This window comes from Coffea arabica, chromosome 1c, assembly GCF_036785885.1.
Source record: "Coffea arabica cultivar ET-39 chromosome 1c, Coffea Arabica ET-39 HiFi, whole genome shotgun sequence".
NCBI classification, from domain to species: domain Eukaryota; kingdom Viridiplantae; phylum Streptophyta; class Magnoliopsida; order Gentianales; family Rubiaceae; genus Coffea; species Coffea arabica.
In genome coordinates this window covers 14,379,395-14,389,334 of record NC_092310.1, presented here as the reverse complement: position 1 = coordinate 14,389,334, position 9,940 = coordinate 14,379,395, and the positions used below count along the sequence as shown (strand labels likewise).

The 9,940-nt window shown below is 38.4% G+C and overlaps 1 long non-coding RNA gene across 1 annotated transcript; it reads right to left on the bottom strand.

Annotated features, from left to right (window-relative positions):
• Window positions 1-1,566: 1,566 nt before the first annotated feature.
• On the bottom strand, window positions 1,567-6,677 carry LOC140006337 (uncharacterized). The gene is made up of 3 exons (XR_011813965.1): window positions 6,471-6,677; window positions 2,498-2,561; window positions 1,567-1,675 (listed from the first exon to the last, which is right to left on the bottom strand). It is a non-coding gene; the product is annotated as an uncharacterized lncRNA (long non-coding RNA).
• Window positions 6,678-9,940: the final 3,263 nt, after the last annotated feature.

Here is a 9,940-nt window from a genome sequence, read left to right as displayed (position 1 = left end):
ATAAACCAGTTAAGCAACATTTTATGCCAGTGGTACACCCACCAGTCAAGCAAAATAACTTCACAAGTTTCCTCCTGAAGCACGCCCCTAATCACCGGCACGTCCTAAGAACAACCAAGGCAAAACAATTATGGTTCTTACATCCAAAAGTGAGACTCGATTACGAGTCATGTGCCTATCCAAAAGAACTACTAATGCAAAACAAAAAATGTGGCTTTGGAGTGAAAAAGGTAACAGTTGATTCTAAAGACATGAACAACCTCAAAGCCCTTCATTTCTACCCTAAATCAACCCAAACTCTAAGGAATCTAGTAGCCCCAAAATTGGATAGTACTTCCCCTCAATTTCCTTACTTTTTCATACTATAATCAACCACCAATCTCATCACAATCAACTACAATTGCAACCACGAAACATAAGCTATCAACTACACTTAATTAGAGCCACAATACCCTTCATAAAAAGCCAATTATTAGCTCTACAAACCAACCACAATAACTCTCAAATTAGAAACCCTAAGTTGAAATTTAGGCTGTGAGGACTCATGTTTTTATTCTTAAAATAGTTATTTTTATAATTATTTACCTTAGTATTGGTTAATTATATTATCGTTACGTGAATCATTTTAAAATTTTGCCTTATCGCGTGCGAATCGGAGGTTCGCGTATTACGCGTCTAATCGACTAAGTGGAGATTTAAGAAATTTATATTAGACTACTAAGAGTGAATGATTATAGTGTTAAAGGAATTACATTTAAGGATTCGTGCACTAGTGCAACAAACAAGAGATAAAAGTGGTAGTTAGGGACACTATACCCGCACTATTTCTAGTTGAATTTTGGACAATTTTTGGCCACAAATTTCTCAAGCTTTCAAAGGAAGGTTCACAAAACAAAACACTCTCTCTCCTCACTCTATAGTTCGGTCGAAAACAGCAAGGGAAAAGAAGAGAAAAGCTCTAATCCATCTCACTTCATCTTGTTTCCATTTCCTTCACAAATTACCACCCAACTCGCATATCACTTGGAGATTAACTTGAGCTTGGAGAAAGGCTTCATCTTGGGGGATTTCTTGGAGGTTTAGTGGTGAAAAATACTGGTTTCTACAAGAGTTAGAGGTAAACCCATCAACTCTTCAAATCTCTCCATTTAATTCAAGATTTATGGTTGGTTGCGCAAGGGTTTGAAACCCTAAGCAAAGATAGGTAGAGGACTTGAGGAAATCTATTTTTATTGCTTTAATTGTTAGGCTAGCAGTCTTGAGGTCGATTATAGGTAGCTGGCTTGAGGTGTAATTAGTTGATTGTGGTTGTTTATGTGTTATTTGTGACAACCCCACCTCTCCCTTGGGCAAACCCTAGGGTATCAGCGGACTGCCTGCCTAGCTCTCGCCAAGACTCAGTCATTCAAAGTACTAATATCATCAATGAAATGAATGTAACATTTGACAATGCAGGGGATTGAAACACTAACTCAAACATGATCACTAATCCAACAATTCAGTTTAGTACATATATCATCGTATGCCAACTTACCACACTTCACTCAAAATTACATAATATAAATCACCCTTAAGAATTTAAGCTTACAAGTCTGCTTAAACGAAAGTTACAACCTCAAAACGCAAGAACGGCAAAATAAAGCTAAGAAAGCCCTCGATCAAATCCCTTCCCGATCTGTTAAGGAAAACAAAGGGAATGGGGTGAGCTAAAGCCCAGTGAGGTTCCAGGTAAACAAGTAAACACATAGCCACATAAAATCACAAAATAGCCAACTAAACACCGTACAGTAAAATAACAGTTTAATCACAATTCAATTCAAGGATATGGGTGGCTTTCAAAAGCCAAAGGTCCACTTGAGCTTGATCATAATTGCCTCCTGTTGACACTCCGTCAACACTTGTAACAGTATATAGGTCTGTAGAACACCACTTTCACTAGTCTCCGTCCCCCAAACAACCCCCCACCGGGCCCGCACTCCATAAACAGTAGTTTGGTAATACTCGAGTATACCAGGAATCTGAGTTTCCAATGCTCAAGGATTCCAATAAAACAGTATCAAGCCGAGGATTTTATCACTGGTGGTGCTGGACAACACAACAAGCAAGCACAACGGCTATGCTTCACCAGGGACCTCCAGGCAAGGTTCAATTTCCAGTGAACAGTAAACAGTCCTCAAGGTTTATCGGCCTTCTCGACCAAGCCCTTGCTGGCTCGATACAACCGACTCACCTATGAGGTTGGGTACCCAAACAGTAACAGTAGTTGGCGGAATGTCATCCACACAACTTAAGCACGGTCATGTATAGCAATATCTCATTTCATATTACTTCATTCAGTAAGTAGAGCCTCAGTGGAAAACAAGGAAGGTCAAGTGCGATAAAATACACACTCGCCTCGATTTTAACTAAAACAGTGTTTGGCTCAAACAATAGCAAATCAACGATTTCAAGTATGCAAGTATTCCACATAACAAGTAGCAAGTAGTGAAACACTCACCTGTCAAGCAAAAGTAGCAATTGACATCAAACGTCTCAGTTACGATCACCTTTGTTGCCCAAACCTAGGTCAACGAGCGAAACCATTAACAATTGGATTCGTTCCTTACTCAAGTATAGGTTTATTAAGAGACCAAGTGAGTAGCCTAAGCTACTTAATCTATCATGCAAATGAGGTCCAAACCATGGGAAAAGTTGATAAGAAAACAAGATTGGTATGTATATGAAAGTTCGGCAAAAGAAGGGTTTCACCGAAGCTCAAAAGTTTCATTACGGGTAAACTGTCTCGCCCAACCAGCCTCGGGAAAATGGTCACTGTTCATGGTAGGAGAGTCAGAATTAGGTTCCGTCAATTGCGTTGGAAACTAGGTTCTTAAGGTTAAATTTGTCGTGAAGAAACCATTACCAAAATTGTGACGGCCCCACCTCCCCCTAAGGCGAACCAGAGGGTTCGGCGGGCCGCCTGCCCAGCTCTCGCCGGGACTCAGTCGCTCACTACAGTCCTCAACCCAATTACAATATAAATCTCAAAATTTCATCAAATTCTCCAATGATTACATATTACAAATGCAGCGGAAACTGATTGCAATCGTGGAACGTATACTTACATCCATATCAATTTCAAATATTTATACAAGACCAATTCGTACATAAAATAGATCCAAACTTAAACTGTACACGATATAAGCCATCCAGTCACGTGAATAAGCACTCCAAGCTTTTCTTCGCCTAGAGCCCTGTGGGGGGGGAAAATAAAACATTTTTGGGGTGAGCTAGAAGCTCAGCGAGTAACCATTAAAATCAGTAATCAAATCGGTTTCACAATAGTTCATTTCAATGATGTCATATAGCAATGATGTCATAAATCAAATGATAAATCCGGAAACAACTACAACATTTGCAAAACAGTAAATATGGAATATCAATAATTCAAGGATCATTTACAATGGAAAGCGATACTAACATTCATGAAAGGATACATTCATTCTCCTGACATTTCCTCGCTCATTTGGTCATTCATTTCATTTCATTCACCCCGTCCCTGGCTTTTGGCCAGGCTCCACCAACCTACATAGGTAATACTCGAGTATACCAAACGTTCACCCAAATTCCTAATCGCCTGACCGAGTCCGCTTCTGGCTCAAGACGACCGGTAACAAGGGGCAATGGCCAGTTCAGCCCAAAAGGCTTACATTCATGCGCAAGTAGCATTTCAATCGAAAATTTCACATTTATCGAGGTCGAGTGCGATAAAGTACACACTCGCCTCGAAAACTCGTTTCGGAAATCATTATAAGCGCTTAACACGTTATCAACCAAAATACAAGTCATGAAGTCAAGAAATATAGCAAACAAGGCACACTCACATGCCAGCACGCATGATATGCAAGAAAACATTTCAAAAGTAACTTTAGAAATAGTTCAAAAGTAAATAATGTAAGAAACGGTTCATAAATAACTTTAGAAGTAGTTTGAGGTCACTCACCTCAATGGCTCAGAAATCATCCATCATGTATCATTGCCTTGCTCAAACCCAAGTCTTAGATCACAAACTCAATGCAAACAAGTCCTTTAAAAGTTCGGACAGCACTTCCCCTGAATTTGCTTACTTTCCCAGCCATCATGGCCTCATTATTTCCTCAGCCAGTCCCAAAGGTACACACACAACAACAAGTTCATCCAATAGTCATTCAGAAAGCTCCAAGTAGTACAAAGATAAGTCAAGCTAGGGAAAAGTCTGGAAATGAAAGTTAAGTTCAAAACCTGAAAAACAGGTTTTGACGTCATTTTGCGGTAATGGTACCAAAGGCACTACGATTGTCGGATGAGGGTGTAAGACCCACCGTTTCGAAGCTAAGAACCAGGGCTACAACAATGTAGAAGGTCACTCAGTCCAGTTCCTAGCACAACTAGGTCAAATATGCCAAAAATACCAAACCAGAACCACTAAAACAGGTTCACAAATCACACAATGCTGTAATGAACACAACTCAGTCTATACAGGTCCAAATGCCGAAATTCCAAAGGCATATGTTAGCTAAGACATCCAGCTACATTTCCTCAGAAGACACCAACAACAAAATCCAAACCAATTCCAGTCAAAACAAACGATTACAAGCGCAGTTTTCACATTCTAAGCAACCCAGATCAGCAATAGTAAAATCGACATATCTCACTCTACACTAATCCAAATGACCTGAAATTTTGAAGGCACTTCAAACTCATCAATACCTACAACTTTCATGTTTTGAGCAAAGTCCAATTCGGCCTCTAACTCTATGATCTAAAACCAGACAGAATTAGGGGTTTATGAACCCTAACTTTTCACAATTCATTCCAAACCCAAAATTGATTGCAAATATCAACAATTCACACCTACTAGTGTCATTATACGCCATTGCCAATCATCATAAACAACCACACCATTATAATTCAATTAAACCAGAAAAATCATCAATAAAATAAAAACTTCACCAAATCACTTCAAACCAAGATGAAAACCAGAAATTTCAGCACTTTAATCACTAATAAGCATAACTTAAGCTTCATTAAGTGCAAGAGGGAATTCACACACCACTCACCTAGTAACAAGAGAGGTAGAGATGTTGGACACCTTAACTCTTCCAAAAACTTCACCAAACCAACCACTAACACCAACTAGAAAGATTTTATGGAGTAGAAACTAATTTATGCACTTGATTTGGAAGATTGAGCTAGTTGGGAGCTTGACAATTGAAGAAGTTTTCTTTCCTTTTCTTAGTGAGAGGGCCGGCCAAGAGGTTGAAGACAATGGTGATTTTTTTGTGAATTTTCAAGATATTTAATCAAATGGGTCAAAAGTCAAAAACATGAATAGTGTTTCATAAGTTAAATCCAATAAAAGGTTGACACTTGTCACTCCTTAAATGCAATCTTATCTTTTCTTTTTCCTCTCACATCAATCAATTCACATCCTCTACTTATCCCTTAACACCCGATAAATTTTACACAGTATCCGAAACTTAACCTTATTGGCCGAATTTTTCCGAACTTTTCGCACTGGCGGGTCCCACGTCCGTATTTATCCTTAATTTTTCAAAAACTCTCCAAGGCTAGAAAAATCATCTAAAAACTATAATTACTCATAAAAATTCCTCAGGAAAATTTCCTAAACCAGGAAATGCAGAAAACATGCTATTCAAGGGGATAAAACCCTAGGAAAAATTAACAGGGGATTTACGGGTCCTCACACTCATACTTTTCGGGGCGTCACAAAAATCCCAGCTTAAGTGGCTGAAAATTAAGAAGCCAAAAGAAATTTCTGGACTGCCTCGGATGAACAGTACCGCACGGGCAGCCGACTTCCACGACTTGCCACGGATTACTCGGGACGAACCAGAACATGAGCCAGGTACCATTTTAAAGCTCTAAGAGTCTATTTTCCAATGCCACAAATGGCACTCAATTCAGATCAGTGAGTAAAACATTATAGCCTTTACAACATCGCTGGACAGAAAGTTTCTGGACGTAGTCCAGTTTTGTCCCTTTTCTTGCAACTCAAAATTTATTCAACCAGATTGGCTAATTTTTTGTAGACAACCTCTACGCACATAACCCAACATATATCACTCACATTTGTAGCCAAAATATGCATGAAACATCAGGGCAAAAACCGGACAGCAAGCTGAACAGTTTCGGTCAGCATCCTTAATTCTTTCCCAACTTTCACTCTTCTCATTATTTTCACCTTTTGCACATCTCAAGTATTACATCTAACCATATAAGGTTTTAAAACATATCAATACCTCATAAACATAAATGAATAAGAGTTGAACATTTCATCAAACACTTGGTGTGCATACTAACAATTCATCCACTACTTGTTTAATTCAAGGGGTTAACTTTCAATTCCAACCACAACAACTTGCAATTCATGATTAGAGCTTATAGTAGATGATCTAACACATAAAACCCCCGAATTAAAGAGTACTTACCTTACTTACAAGGTGCTCAAATCACCAAAACAATCCACCAAAATGAAAGCTTCAAGCTTGGAACAACCACAAGGATTGGAGGAAAGTTTCTCACTAACTCTAGATCTTTCTCTTTTGATTTTTCTCTCAAGCTCACACTAGGTTTAGAAAGCTTTAAAATGGAGTTTCTCTCCTTCTCTTGGAAGCTAAGAAGGGCACGAAATTATGGTGGAGGAATGGAGCAAAAATTGGTTTAAAATTCATCTAATCTTTGGTCAAACAAGATGCTTGGCTAGGATTTTGCCACTTGGCCTAATTCTTGTACACAACTTCTCTTAATTCTTTGGCTAATGCCATTCTTACCTTTCCAAATGCACCAATAATTATTCAACACCTCTAATCTCTCACAAAAAGTCTCTACCACTAATAAAAGAACACTTGGACAATTACAAGCGGTGATTTATTTACAACCTAACTCAAGGATATATTTTACTTCAAGTAAAATGAATTGAAATGAAATACATGGAAATTATTATAACACATAGAAAATAATTTGTAAGGGCATATATTAAATGGTCTAGATCTTATAATAAGGCATATAAATAAGAAAATTGTGTTTTAAAGTGAGGGTCCATACAAGGGATTTGTTGTAACACATTGTGAAATATAATGCTAGGGCATATAAGAGGTGGTTTAAATCTTGGTGCAAGGCATGTAGTTTGGGGAAATTGTATTTTAAACTGTATACCCGTATTTTTTCATTTTCTAGGTTTTATTATTTTTCATGGCTTGTTTTCTGCATTTTCGGGCTTAGGAAAAATTTCTAGATATTTTTAATGAGCAGATATAGTTTTTAGATGATTTTTCTAGTATCGCATAGTTTTTGAGAAATTAAGAGCGTATACCGGACGTGGGACCCACTAGTGCGAAAAGTTCGAAAAAATTTGGCCAACTAGGTTAAGTTTTGGATACTGGAAGTAATTTACCGGGTGTGAAGAGATAATTAGAGGATGCTAAGTGGATTGGTATAAGAGAGACAAGTTAGGTAAGCATTTAATAAAAGGTGACAAGTGTCACCATTTGAGTGGGTTTACCTTAAGACCACTATTCATGGTCTTACCAATTGACTAAATAAAAAAAAAAACTACCAAAATTTCTCCATTTTCTCTTCTCTTGTGGCCGGCTATCTCTCTCAAAAAGAAAGAAAGAAACTCTTCAAGTTTTGCTTCCATTTAGCTCAAATCCATCCAACCAACCATTGAAACTTGAAATTTCTCCATAAAACCTCTTCAATTAGTGTTAGTGAGTTGATTTGTGGGGTTATTTGGAAAGCTAAGAGGACCTATTGCTCCCTCTCTCTTGTTTCTAAGGTGAGTTGTGAAGAACCACTTTCCTTCCTCTAATGATGCTTAATTTGTGATTAGTGGTAGTATAAGGTGCAATATTATGGATTACACCTTGATTTGTGGTTGAATTAGTGAAGTTTTCTATTTATTGCTGATTTTTCTGTTTTAATATGAACATAATTGTGTGGCTATATATGATGATTGGGAATGGTATGTAATGACTCTAGAAGGTGGAAAAAGTGATTAATTGCAACCAATTTCTGTTTGGAAGAAAAAATTGACAAGTTAGGGTTTTTGTGAAGAAGATTCTGCCCGGTTTTGTAGCTCCTAGTTAGAGGCCGAATTGGCCTTAGCTTAAAACACGAAAGTTGTAGGGAATAATATTTTAAGGTGCCTGAAAAAGTTCAGGTCAATCAGAGTAGTGTAGAATGAGAAAAGTTGAAATTACCCTTGCTGTCCTGGTTTTATCCGAATGTAAGAATTGCACCTGTAATTGGTTGTTTTGGATGGAATTGCTTTGGAATTGGTTGTTGAGATCTTCTGATGAAATGTATCCCTGTTTCTAAGCTTTCGAGTGGCTTTGAAATTTCTGGATTTGGACTTGTGTAGGCTGAGTTATGATGTTTACACCAGAATGCATTTTGTGAATCTGTTTTTACGGTTTTGATGTAGTATCTTGCATTTTTGACCTGGTTACACTTAAAACTTGGTTGAGTGACCTTCTGAAATGTTGTAGCCCTGTCTTTTAGCTTCGAAACGGTGTATCGTACACCTTCATCCGGTAATCGTGGTGCCTTTGGTGCCATTACCGTAAAAAGAGGTCAAAAACCGTTTTTTTCAGGGCCAAAGCTAATTGCAATTCCGAATTTTCTGGTTTCCTCTAATGTGTGTGTATGCTTATGGAACCCTATTGGGGTCATATTTGGCATTGGATTATGACTCGTTATCGAGTCTCATTGTACTTGTTTGCATGTTTTAGGGCGTGACGGTGGTTCACGACGTTCTTGTGACGAAAGTGCATGAAACCGCATTTGCAAGCTCGGTGAGTGTACTACTCACTTGTGTGTTAGTATATGGCTTTGATACTTGAACTTGGTGCTTTGAATGTTAATTGCTTGAAGTGAAAGTGTACTTTATCACTCTCACTTATTGTTTATCATGTTATTGGAATGTTATATGAAATGCTACATGAAATGAAAGTACATGGCTTGGTGTCGTTTGGACGAGCATCCAACGACTACAATTGTTATCCTTGAGCTCAAGCCCATGGGTCGTTGATTGAATCGAGCCGGCGAGGGCTTGGTCGTGCCAATTAATGTGCCTTGGGAAAGTGTTATATGGAATCTTGTAGTATGAGAGACTCTCGATTCCGGTTTACTCGAGTAATACCGCAATGCAGGTGTTTGGATTTCGGGCCCGGTAGGGGAATGTTAGGTGGAAGGAATGGAAGTAAAGTGGAGTCTACGGTTGGTTATTTTTGAACATTGATGGAGAGTCAATGACGTCCGATCAAGAAATGCAAACGAGGGAAAAGGGCTCTTGAGAGCCATTCGTATCCTTTTATCACCACCATTAATGTGTGCCTTTGTTTACTTTTGGTGAATTGAAATGAAAAGTTTTATGTTTACATGAACTTGGTTGCTTAAGTGATAGTATCTCACTGGGCAATTAGCTCACACCGTTCCTTTTGTTTTCCTTACAGGAATATGACTCTTTTTGGAATAAATCTTGATAGATGGTTGTTGAATGAACTAGATGAATATCTCTTTTGTATTGTATATGAAGTGGGACCCTAAATATATCTTTAGGGCCGTTTTCACTTTAATTTGGCAAACCAAACATGTAGTAACTTTTGGATTACTTTTGTATGCCATTGTGGCTTGTAATTGCAAAATGTCAAGTGTACATGTGTTTTTAATGTCTGGTTGGGTTCTGACGGGTCGGTTACTATTCATGACCGACTCCGGATTTCATTTTTTTTTATTTTGGGTTATTTTGCCATTCTGACTTGGTTACGCGCGTTTGTAAGTTCCGGAACGCAATAGATCGCTCGAAAACTGCACCGTTAGTCCTGGCGAGAGCTGGGCAGGCAGTCCGCTAACCCCTTTGTTTCGTCTTTGGGGAAGGTGGGGCTGTCACAGGTGT